The sequence below is a fragment of the Cherax quadricarinatus genome, chromosome 78 (assembly GCF_038502225.1).
Source record: "Cherax quadricarinatus isolate ZL_2023a chromosome 78, ASM3850222v1, whole genome shotgun sequence".
In the NCBI taxonomy this organism is placed as follows: Eukaryota; Metazoa; Arthropoda; class Malacostraca; order Decapoda; family Parastacidae; genus Cherax; species Cherax quadricarinatus.
The window spans coordinates 8,802,876-8,816,888 of NC_091369.1; positions in this window are offsets into that span (position 1 = coordinate 8,802,876).

Here is a 14,013-nt window from a genome sequence, read left to right on the forward strand (position 1 = left end):
GCTCGTCGCCACACTTTGGACTTAACGGTACAAAATCGCCTTATGACTCTATATGCCTGTGAGCTCTTGATTCTTTGTACAAATATCTGTTGGTGTATAGAAAGACTGTCTTATGAGGGAAATATACCCGTGTCTAGAATGTGTGACGCTGGAATACACTGGTATTGACATATCTGTGTAAAGAGATTTGTATTCTGCCATAATATATATATATATATATATATATATATATATATATATATATATATATATATATATATATATATATATATATATATATATATATATATATATGCAGAAAATGTAAGTTTAAGGTCATTTTTATTGAGATATCTGTACAGAAAGATTTGTTGAGGTGGGAGTTTACAGGAAGAAGTGTCCAAGAATTTTGAGATGTGTGTGGTGGCACTCCTTAACCGGAAGTGCCTGGCAACTGATCAGCTTGTTTGTTTGTTTGTTTGTTTGTTTGTTGTTGTTGTTGTTGTTGTATGTTTGGAGAGGAAGAGTTTCCAGTGTGTGTATATTCAACTTTTCAACGTTTTCAAGAGACGATGTAATCAGAATTTTTTTAATTGTGCATTTCTAAGACAAGCTCCTGTCCCTTCCTCCTCCCAAACCTATTATAATATTCACCACAAAGATATATATATATATATATATATATATATATATATATATATATATATATATATATATATATATATATATATATATACATACATATATATATATATATATATATATATATATATATATATATATATATATATATATACACATATATATATATATATATTATTGCCATATATGACGCAACTAAGACATTTGTCCACATAAACATTATATCTTAGAATAAATAAATTACGTACAATTTGCGAGTGATGATTGGAAAGTCAATGTTCAGTGTTCAATTGTGTAGATTTTTTTTTTTTTAAATTTGCCAATCCAAAAAAAAATAGAATAAAAAACAAGGGCCACAAAATTATTTTCCCGTACATCAATTTGAAGTAAGTGTTGGCAACGCGTGTTTATTGTGGATGTAAACAGTGGTCTTGTATACTCCGTGACGTCACCTAGATGGCGGCCCTCCTATTGGTCAGTGAGGGAGTGACGTCACCTAGATGGCTTCTTCCCATTGGCTGATGGGCGAACGACGTCACCTAGACGGCGGTCTCCCATTGGTCAATGAAAAACGAGTGGCGTTCATAAGTGTTCCTTCGTAAACAATAATAATAATAAAAAACTAAGGTTGTCAGGCTATTAAATTTGTGGAAAATTGTTAATTGAGAATGTTATTTATTTACCAAAAAAATTTTAAATGTTATAAAGTGTGTATAATATACATGTGTAAAATATACTAATATAATTTTATGAATAATAATAATGATGTTTCTTTATTCCTCTCAACCTTCACCTCAGATTATTATTATTATTATTATTATTATTATTATTATTATTATTGTTATTATTATTATTATTATTATTAACTTTGTACTTCGCCCCTCAGGGTTTACCACTTCCCACCAATAATAATAATACTGATAACATAAACAATAATGATTATAATACTGAAAATAATAATAGAAACAATAATGATGATAATAATAATGAAAAATAAAAATAAACAATAATGATAATGATATTAATAAAAAAAATAAATAAAATGATAAATAATAATAATAATTCCATGAGAAAGAAACTCCATCAGGTGATGCTGTGTGATGGGCTCTTGATTCGAGGAATTGGAGCTCCTCTCCCCTTCCTCTGATCAAGTCTCGTTGCCTCCCTTTCTCCCCCCCCCAGGCGCTCTATGACCCACTCTACGGGTTTAGCGCTCACCCTGTAAATATAATATTGTCTTGAGACCAGTTTTGAGGTCCCAGACCTGAGTTGCCAGAATCACACAGGCTGGTGACGAGACTAGTTTGGTTTGAGATACTAGAATTGTACAAGCTGGTGACGAGACTAATTTGGTCTGAGGTACCAGAAACATACAAGCTGGTGACGAGACTAATTTGGTCTGAGGTACCAGAAACATACAAGCTGGTGACGAGACTAATTTGGTCTGAGGTACCAGAAACATACAAGCTGGTGACGAGACTAATTTGGTCTGAGGTACCAGAAACATACAAGCTGGTGACGAGACTAATTTGGTCTGAGGTACCAGAAACATACAAGCTGGTGACGAGACTAATTTGGTCTGAGGTACCAGAAACATACAAGCTGGTGACGAGACTAATTTGGTCTGAGGTACCAGAAACATACAAGCTGGTGACGAGACTAATTTGGTCTGAGGTACCAGAAACATACAAGCTGGTGACGAGACTAATTTGGTCTGAGGTACCAGAAACATACAAGCTGGTGACGAGACTAATTTGGTCTGAGGTACCAGAAACATACAGGCTGGTGACGAGACTAATTTGGTCTGAGGTACCAGAAACATACAGGCTGGTGACGAGACTAATTTGGTCGGAGGTACCAGAAACATACAAGCTGGTGACGAGACTAATTTGGTCTGAGGTACCAGAAACATACAGGCTGGTGACGAGACTAATTTGGTCTGAGGTACCAGAAACATACAGGCTGGTGACGAGACTAATTTGGTCTGAGGTACCAGAAACATACAGGCTGGTGACGAGACTAATTTGGTCTGAGATACCAGAAACATACAGGCTGGTGACAAGACTAATTTGGTCTGAGGTACCAGAAACATACAGGCTGGTGACGAGACTAATTTGGTCTGAGGTACCAGAAACATACAAGCTGGTGACGAGACTAATTTGGTCTGAGGTACCAGAAACATACAGGCTGGTGACGAGACTAATTTGGTCTGAGGTACCAGAAACATACAGGCTGGTGACGAGACTAATTTGGTCTGAGGTACCAGAAACATACAAGCTGGTGACGAGACTAATTTGGTCTGAGGTACCAGAAACATACAAGCTGGTGACGAGACTAATTTGGTCTGAGGTACCAGAAACATACAAGCTGGTGACGAGACTAATTTGGTCTGAGGTACCAGAAACATACAGGCTGGTGACGAGGCTAATTAGGTCTGAGGTACCAGAAACATAGGCTGGTGACGAGACTAATTTGGTCTGAGGTACCAGAAACATAAAAGCTGGTGACGAGAATGTTAGGTCCCAGACTGATCCTGTGTTCCCAGAATCACATAGACTAGTGACGAGACTATTAGGTCCAAGACCGATCCTGAGATATCGGAATCACAAAGGCTGGTGACAAGACTAATTAGGTCTAAGGTGCCAGAATCACACAAGCTGGTGACGAGACTAATTAGGTTTGAGGTGCCAGAATCATACAAGCTGGTGACGAGACTAATTAGGTCTGAGGTGCCAGAATCACACTAGCTGGTGACGAGATTAATTAGGTCTGAGATGCCAGAATCACACAAGCTGGTGACGAGACTAATTAGTTCTGAGGTGCCAGAATCACACAAGCTGGTGACGAGACTGTTAGGTCCCAGACTGATCCTCTGGTCTTAGGGACCCACGACGATATACTGTTATACGATTCAATAAGATACAGGTAAATGAGCAGAGTCAAGCAGACAACAGGTGAGGAGACATGAAGGCAGACTAACACGAACACAACAACAGTATAAACAGCGAGAGAGAGAGAGAGAGAGAGAGAGAGAGAGAGAGAGAGAGAGAGAGAGAGAGAGAGAGAGAGAGAGAGAGAGAGACAGAGAGAGACAGACAGACAGATAGAGAGGAAATTCCCTCATAGGATATAGGAAATATTTCAACGCTGGTGACGCAAGTGATCCACGAGAGAGAGAGAGAGAGAGAGAGAGAGAGAGAGAGAGAGAGAGAGAGAGAGAGAGAGAGAGAGAGAGAGAGAGAGAGAGAGAGAGAGAGAGAGAGAGAGAGAGAGAGAGAGGCAGTTAGTGGGGGAGTGACAGAAAGAATATAATCAAAGGTGGTGTATTAAGGCAGACGCTGACAGATAATCCGCGTCCAAGGTGGGGTCTGTCAGCGAGGTGAGTGCGTCTGAGATGGGACTGTCAGCGAGGTGAGTGCGTCAAAGACGGGACTGTCAGCGAGGTGTGTGCGTCTGAGATGGGACTGTCAGCGAGGTCAGATAGGAGTGCTAGGTTAGGGTTGTGCCCGCTGATAGACATGACAGTCTGTCAAGAGATGTTGAACAGACAGCGAAAGCTGACAGTTCTCAGAGGCGATGCTGAAAGTTTCTCCACGAGGCAGCAGTGAGCGAAACGTCCACGAGGCAGCAGTGAGCAAAACGTGTCTGTGTATCCCAGATGTAGAAGACTGTGTAGTCTCCCACACACGACACCCATCATGTTTACTGATGTCCAGTGATGTTTACTGATGTCCAGTGATGTTTACTGATGTCCAGTGATGTTCACTGATGTCCAGTGATGTTCACTGATGTCCAGTGATGTTCACTGATGTCCAGTGATGTTCACTGATGTCCAGTGATGTTCACTGATGTCCAGTGATGTTCACTGATGTCCAGTGATGTTCACTGATGTCCAGTGATGTTCACTGATGTCCAGTGATGTTCACTGATGTCCAGTGATGTTCACTGATGTCCAGTGATGTTCACTGATGTCCAGTGATGTTCACTGATGTCCAGTGATGTTCACTGATGTCCATTATGTCCATTGATGTCTACGGTTATAGTTGATGCCTGCGACTAGGGTCGGCCAGTCAGTCGACAGGTCCAGACACCAGGTGGAAGTACCAGTCAACCGGTCCAGTCACCAGGTGGAAGTACCAGTCAACACGTCCAGTCACCAGGTGGAAGTACCAGTCAACACGTCCAGTCACCAGGTGGAAGTACCAGTCAACAGGTCCAGTCATCAGGTAGAAGTACCAGTCGACAGGTCCAGGCACCAGGTGGAAGTACCAGTCGACAGGTCCAGGCACTAGGTGGAAGTACCAGTCGACAGGTCCAGGCACCAAGTAGAAGTGCCAGTCGACAGGTCCAGTCTCCATGTGGAAGTACCAGTAGACAGGTCCAGGCACCAGGTGGAAGCATCAGTCGACAGGTCCAGGCACCAGGTGGAAGTACCAGTAAACAGATCCAGTCACCAGGTGAAAGTACCAGTCAACAGGTCCAGTCACCAGGTGGAAGTACCAGTCAACCGGTCCAGTCACCAGGTGGAAGTACCAATCAACAGGTCCAGTCACCAGGTGGAAGTACCAGTCAACCGGTCCAGTCACCAGGTGGAAGTACCAATCAACAGGTCCAGTCACCAGGTGGAAGTACCAGTCAACAGGTCCAGTCACAAGGTGGAAGTACCAGTCAACAGGTCCAGTCACCAGGTGGAAGTACCAGTCAACAGGTCCAGTCACCAGGTGGAAGTACCAGTCAACAGGTCCAGTCACCAGGTAGAAGTACCAGACAACACGTCCAGTCACCAGGTGGAAGTACCAGTCAACAGGTGGAAGTACCAGTCAACAGGTCCAGTCACCAGGTGGAAGTACCAGTCAACAGGTCCAGTCACCAGGTGGAAGTACCAGTCAACAGGTCCAGTCACCAGGTGGAAGTACCAGTCAACAGGTCCAGTCACCAGGTGGAAGTACCAGTCAACAGGTCCAGTCACCAGGTGGAAGTACCAGTCAACAGGTCCAGTCACCAGGTGGAAGTACCAGTCAACAGGTCCAGTCACCAGGTGAAAGTACCAGTCAACAGGTCCAGTCACCAGGTGGAAGTACCAGTCAACAGGTCCAGTCACCAGGTGGAAATACCAGTCAACAGGTCCAGTCACCAGGTGGAAGTACCAGTCAACAGGTCCAGTCACCAGGTGGAAGTACCAGACAACAGGTCCAGTCACCAGGTGGAAGTACCAGTCAACAGGTCCAGTCACCAGGTGGAAGTACCAGTCAACAGGTCCAGTCACCAGGTGGAAGTACCAGTCAACAGGTCCAGTCACCAGGTGGAAGTACCAGTCACCAGGTGGAAGTATCAGTCACCAGGTGGAAGTACCAGACAACAGGTCGTCACCAGGTGGAAGTACCAGTCAACCGGTCCAGTCACCAGGTGGAAGTACCAGTCAACAGGTGGAAGTACCAGTCAACAGGTCCAGTCACCAGGTGGAAGTACCAGTCAACAGGTCCAGTCACCAGGTGGAAGTACCAGTCAACAGGTCCAGTCACCAGGTGGAAGTACCAGTCAACAGGTCCAGTCACCAGGTGGAAGTACCAGTCAACAGGTCCAGTCACCAGGTGGAAGTACCAGTCAACTGGTCCAGTCACCATGTGGAAGTACCAATCAACAGGTCCAGTCACCAGGTGGAAGTACCAGTCAACCGGTGCAGTCACCAGGTGGAAGTACCAGTCAACAGGTCCAGTCACCAGGTGGAAGTACCAGTCAACCGGTCCAGTCACCAGGTGGAAGTACCAGTCAACAAGTCAAGTCACCAGGTGGAAGTACCAGTCAACCGGTCCAGTCACCAGGTGGAAGTACCAGTCAACAGGTCCAGTCACCAGGTGGAAGTACCAGTCAACAGGTCCAGTCACCAGGTGGAAGTACCAGTCAACAGGTCCAGTCACCAGGTGGAAGTACCAGTCAACAGGTCCAGTCACCAGGTGAAAGTACCAGTCAACAGGTCCAGTCACCAGGTGGAAGTACCAGTGAACTGGTCGTCACTAGGTGGAAGTACCAGTCAACAGGTGGAAGTACCAGTCAACAGGTCCAGTCACCAGGGGGAAGTACCAGTCAACAGGTCCAGTCACCAGGTGGAAGTACCAGCCAACAGGTCCAGTCACCAGGTGGAAGTACCAGTCAACCGGTCCAGTCACCAGGTGGAAGTACCAGTCAACAGGTCCAGTCACCAGGTGGAAGTACCAGTCAACAGGTCCAGTCACCAGGTGGAAGTACCAGTCAACAGGTCCAGTCACCAGGTGGAAGTACCAGTCAACAGGTCCAGTCACCAGGTGGAAGTACCAGTCAACAGGTCCAGTCACCAGGTGGAAGTACCAGTCAACAGGTCCAGTCACCAGGTGGAAGTACCAGTCAACAGGTCCAGTCACCAGGTGGAAGTACCAGTCAACAGGTCCAGTCACCAGGTGGAAGTACCAGTCAACAGGTCCAGTCACCAGGTGGAAGTACCAGTCAACAGGTCCAGTCACCAGGTGGAAGTACCAGTCAACAGGTCCAGTCACCAGGTGGAAGTACCAGTCAACAGGTCCAGTCACCAGATGGAAGTACCAGTCAACAGGTCCAGTCAGCAGGTGGAAGTACCAGTCACCAGGTCCAGTCACCAGGTGGAAGTACCAGTCAACAGGTCCAGTCACCAGGTGGAAGTACCAGTCACCAGGTGGAAGTACCTGTCACCAGGTCCAGTCACCAGGTGGAAGTACCAGTCACCAGGTCCAGTCACCAGGTGGAAGTACCAGTCAACAGGTCCAGTCACCAGGTGGAAGTACCAGTCAACAGGTCCAGTCACCAGGTGGAAGTACCAGTCAACAGGTCCAGTCACCAGGTGGAAGTACCAGTCAACAGGTCCAGTCACCAGGTGGAAGTACCAGTCAACAGGTCCAGTCACCAGGTGGAAGTACCAGTCAACAGATCCAGTCACCAGGTGGAAGTACCAGTCAACAGATCCAGTCACCAGGTGGAAGTACCAGTCACCAGGTCCAGTCACTCCCTCACCTGTTCTCCCGTGTTTCTTTATTCCAGAAAAAAAGGACAGAGAAACCAGTGGATAAACCTTTTACTTGGGTCGACATTTCGCTCAGCATACAGCTCAATCACAGCTGTACACCGAGCGAAACGTGGTGAGAATCACATCTTGTTCTGCACCTGCCTTCGTTAACATAAATACAGCGATGGATCTATCAATTTCGGGACCACGGTTCGAGTCTGTTGTCCATCTTCTGGTTCACGTGATTGAGTTACGACTTTCAAGGCGCCTCAGACCCCGGTTCGAACCCCAAAAATTCCATTTGGATACACAGTTGATGAATGGAAGGGTCAAGAAGTGGAAGGATCTGGAAAGAGAGAAGCGGCAGCCGCAGCATCCATACACTGTTTAAATAATAGGTACGACAGGGGTCAGGCAACCGGCGGGGCCAGGGGCTGAGACTCGACCCTCTGCAACTACAGACAGGTGTACACACACACACACACACAAGACGATGTATGACCCTTAAGAATTAAGCGCTTTCTGTGAAAATAATAATAATAATAATAATAATAATAATAATAATAATAATAATAATAATAATAATAATAATAATAATATTAATAATATTTTTTCCAATTAGTGATAATTCAGAAATTCCTCTGCTCTTTCCCCACGTACTCTCTTTCTTTCTCTCTCTTGGTTTCCTATCGCTAAATACGGGTTCCATGACTTGTACGAGGAAGGTGACGTCAGGTGATGTAATATTCAAGCGAGACTCTGGTGACGTCTGATGGGTACACTCAGGTGAGACTGGTGACATCTGATGGGTACACTCAGGTGAGACTGGTGACATCTGATGGGTACACTCATGTGAGACTGGTGACATCTGATGGGTACACTCATGTGAGACTGGTGACATCTGATAAGTACACTCAGGTATATTATACACAAGTAGATGGCTCCTCAGATGTGTGTGTGTGTGTGTGCTCACCTATATATGGTTACATGGGTTGAGTCACAGCTCCTGGCCCCGCCAGATGTGTAAGTGTGTGTCCACCTAAGCACTATGTCACCTGGTTCTTGTAGTCAGAGGTGCTGAGAAGCCCAGAACTGGTCTTTATCTGGCCATTGTCACTCTCTTAACACCTTATATGTCATCAACACGTCTCGTATTTTCTCCCTATCAGCCAACGAGGCCATTACAGTATTTTCCAGTCTTTTCTGTAGCTCCGAGACTCACTTTGTATCTGGTCTCTGAACTTCCAGCTTGTTCATGTGTCCAAGATACTGACACATAGTCTGGTTTAGTATGTATTGTGGAGAGTACCTCTGACTATTTTCAGTGGTATATATATGGAGGCTATTTTATAGTGTGTCAGCTGTTATTATAGGAGTAATATTGACAGGTATATTAATATAAACAGAATATTTATGTCTGTCTACCTCCACTGCCACCTGCATAACATGACGTTCAAGGTACAAGTAACCCGCACGTACAAGAGATGAACTTACAACGCCGTTTCGGTCCGACTTGGACCATTTACAGGCTCACTAACCCGCGTCAGGAAACAGGACAAGTGTTTCCTGACGCGGGTCTTAGTCATATGATAACCCGCAGTTGGAGCTTTTGGTCACTGACCGATGCCTTCCACTGGCTTACCCCTCCACCCCTTTAAAAATCATGGTTATGATTATAACCATTGTTCTCACAGTGAACAGAAAACGAGTGAGGGAGCCAGTATAGGCGAGCGGAACAAGGACGGGAACAAGAGAAGCAGTAGCGGTAACGCTGGTAGCGAAGTAACAGTAGAAGAAACAGAGTAGTTAAGTGGTACAAGAAAGAGGAGTGAAGAGTGGCAGGTTTCAGCTGCTTCGATATGGAAAGAATGAACCATTCGAGAACAAGTATACAAAACTCAAGAGGATCGTTAGATAGAACGAAAGGAACAAATGAAAACTGGGCGTTATGATGTCGGTTGACCTTTCTTTCAAAGAACATAATAAGGCAAATATCACAAAACCCGGAAAGTGACGGGGTGGATAATGAGAAGTTTCAAAAGAATGGAAAACAGTGCTAATGGTGACACGATTCAAATCACTTGTGCTCTCTGTCTCTCTTTTAAAGCACTGTTCAGTGTTGACGGCCCCGTTCAGGACAGGAGAGACATCACAGCTGGAACAGATGTATTTACGACCCGCAATGAGTCGATAAAGTTTTTTTATTACTGGGAACGACTCAAAGTCTTTAAGTATGTAACCCAGACTCAGGGCAGCCACATGGAACCTGGCCTCACGGCAGCCACATGGAACCTGGCCTCACGGCAGCCACATGGAACCTGGCCTCAGGGCAGCCACATGGAACCTGGCCTCAGGGCAGCCACATGGAACCTGGCCTCACGGCAGCCACATGGAACCTGGCCTCAGGGCAGCCACATCGAACCTGGCCTCACGGTAGCCACATGGAACCTGGCCTCACGGCAGCCACATCGAACCTGGCCTCAGGGCAGCCACATCGAACCTGGCCTCAGGGCAGCCACATCGAACCTGGCCTCAGGGCCAATCCAATGATGATCCTTTTCAAATCACTTGTTCTCTCTAGGCTGGAATACTGCTGTACATTAACATCTCCATTCAAAGCAGGTGAAATTGCAGATCTAGAGAGTGTACAGAGATCCTTTACTGCACGTATAAGTTCTGTCAAGCACCTTAACTACTGGGAACGCTTGGAAGCACTTGACTTGTACTCGTTGGAACGCAGGAGGGAGAGATATATCATAATCTACACTTGGAAAATCTTGGAAGGAATGGTCCCAAATCTGCACACAGAAATCACTCCCTACGAAAGTAAAAGACTGGGCAGGCGATGCAAACTGCCCCAATAAAAAGTAGGGGCGCCATTGGTACACTAAGGGAAAACACCATAAGCGTCCGGGGCCCAAAACTGTTCAACAGCCTCCCATCAAGCATTAGGGGAATTGCCAATAAGCCCCTGGCTGCCTTCAAGAGAGAGCTGGACAGATACCTAAAGTCAGTGCCGGATCAGCCGGGCTGTGGCTCGTACGTTGGACTGCGTGCGGCCAGCAGTAACAGCCTAGTTGATCAGGTCCTGATCCATCGGGAGGCCTGGTCATGGACCGGGCCGCGGGGGCGTTGATCCCCGGAATAACCTCCAGGTAACCAGGGCAGCCACATCGAACCTGGCTTCACGGCAGCCACATCGAACCTGGCCTCACGGCAGCCACATCGAACCTGGCCTCAGGGCAGCCACATGGAACCTGGCCTCAGGGCAGCCACATGGAACCTGGCCTCACGGCAGCCACATGGAACCTGGCCTCACGGCAGCCACATGGAACCTGGCCTCACGGCAGCCACATGGAACCTGGCCTCACGGCAGCCACATGGAACCTGGCCTCACGGCAGCCACATGGAACCTGGCCTCACGGCAGCCACATGGAACCTGGCCTCACGGCAGCCACATGGAACCTGGCCTCACGGCAGCCACATCGAACCTTGCCTCACCTCCGCCAGTATTCAAACTCCGAAAGGACACAAGGTACCCACAAAAGGAAGATAACCCTCTCGTGTTTAGCGCTCTCCATGAATACGACAAATATAACACATCTTAAAGAGAGAAGTAAACAGTATTGTCGTGTGTATGGACACACTCTGGTCCCGCTATGGGTAATTTGGCTGGTAGTTCCATCTAGGCTGGAACGCTCTATGGCAGCCGTCAACGTAAACATGTCGGTGGTGTGTTGCTGTGACTCCACCGTAGAGACGACACCTTCCCTTGTAGTTCCCTTCCATTAAAGGTCCTCCCAGATCAAGGTAGATAAACTCACGCCGCCCCTTAACTGCAACCGCCCACCACCCCTCCACGCCCACAAACCCCTCCCTACTCAACACCCACAACCCCTTTCTTACTGAAGTGCAGCTGCTATCTCCCCTCTCAATAATGCTGTTTACAACCCGCATCTAGCTCAAGACATCGAAAAAAAAAAACACAAACACAAAAGCCAAGAAAATAAAAGTGCTGAAGCATTGTGACAAACAGTAGCAGAACAACAGAGGTGACACATCCTAGGGTAACGGAAGTTGTACCGACGGACGGCCTTGATTTTCTGTTCGTCTCGGCTACTCTTCCTCACTCTTGCCTCTTAGCTAAGCTCTTTTCAAGGGGAACTAGGCACCTGGTGAAGCTCTCCTGGAATCAGAGCACCGATTACCTGTTAAAAGAACCATCTTACTCCCACCTGTAGCCTTTGCCTCTCCGCGGACGTCCTAGCCTCCCTCACCCGCCTCCGAAACCCTGTGTATAATATTCCCCCCAACTCCACCATACCACCTACATTTAAAATTAAGTTCTAAATTGCGCCTAGAGAAACCAACTTCACGGCTCCCAGTGAGAGAAATAAGACCTCTGGGTATTAAAGAAACTGCAAGAAACACGCTAAATTACAGATAATGGTATGGTACGAGGCGAGTAAACGAAGCCAATGCCGGAACCAAAGAGAGAACAAGTTGCTGGTGCGATACCGGAGTACCTTAAAAGGTGTCTAAGCGCCCTGGGCCAGTGTTTACTTATGACGTCACTCTTATGTCGGCTGCAATCAGGCTTCGAAAAACATTATTTTAAGTGAGTCAACACTGACTTGCTGCATCCCATTGTTGAGGCCAATAAATATGGCACATGTGCAACACCTGGGTGGGTGTCTTTATTCTGGAGACGTTTCGCCCCCCGCGCTGTGGCTTTATTACTTCAACACAGAAGTTAACGGAGTTGATGAAGAAAGTAGTTGACTTTATTTAGGTATAATTCTGCACAATTTTTGCATTATAACAATTGTTTTGCATGCTGGAACAGTACACAAATCCGCACATGGGAGGTATAACTCACTCATACGTTTCTGTCCGACCTGGATCATTAACTAGACACACACAAGAAGGGAAGGAAGCCACATGTAAACTACACATGATAAGGAAAGATACCAGGTGTTGCACACGTGACTTAGTTGGTATTATATACCATTAACGCTAAGTTACCCAAGTTATTTGATACACTTAAACCCTGAAAAAAAACAGGTTTAATCTTTCCCTAAAACAGCTTATTATAAATTAAAACAGCCATAACATGATGGGGGTTAAGTTGCAGTAATGACAAGATATTACTGTAAGTGTGGGTATTATGTTCTTATTCTTTCTTACACGTGTAGTGTAAATAAACACCATAAAGTACGTATATCCCAGTGTATATATATCGACACTTGTTATATATATATATATATATATATATATATATATATATATATATATATATATATATATATATATATATATATATATATATTTCAGTTTTCAATTAAGGTCTAAATTTTCACATTACATTATATCGACCATTGACCACTAGACCAGGGTAGATAGTTTTTTTTTCTTTAAATTCACGAAGTGATAATCACAGGTTATCAAAGACGAGAACTATGATGTTTTGTTATTTTTCATGATTTTGTGGTTTGTTTCCCCGTGGCTGAAATTCTGACCGACTGTTGTCTTTTTATATATCTATGTTTACTGCGGAGTGATACAGGAGACGCCATAGTGACAATGATGTGTCAGCACTGGTCTAACAGGGAAATTTAATCTGGTGTCATCGAGGCCATAATTGGGTGTTTCGGGCCGAATTTGTCGTAGGAACCCGTGCTAATGTTCCCTGCTGAAGAATTGGGACAGGAAATTTGCGGGACCTCCAGAATTGCACGTGAATGATGGAAAATAAGGAGGCTATGCTATCACTTACACAGAGAAGTACACCACTGGACTTTCATTTAGATCTCTCGCTGGCCAGTGTAGGTTTCTACATGTTAGGCAGGCATAGTGATGTGATCCAACTACAGTAATTAAATGGTAAGTGGTAATACGAATTTCTTTTCTAATAACACTATTGTATTATATGTACTGTGCTAATTGCTATATTATTCTGTGTACCCAGCAAGCCAAATAATATGCAGTCCACACTGTTTTATAATTTACCATTATCGGTATTAATGTTTAATATTGTAATTATTAATTTAATGTCAAAGTCAAGGTTTTTGTGAGAGTGGTGATGAAGTGGGCATCGAGGGAGTGACAGTTCTGTGACCTAATGTGACTAAGTCCCACTTACCTCACCCAAATTACTTGCAGGTAATGATTCAGGTTATACCTCGTAAACCTCATGCAGGTAATTTCTCACATTTACATTCATGTGTTCATCCATACATTTATCCATGCCTCCATCCATGTGTTTATCTATACATTCATCCATGCCTCGTTCCATACATTCATGCAGCGACATGTGCCTCCATCTGTATATGAATACCTCATCTATACAATTAACCATAGATGTCATTTATACATGCAGC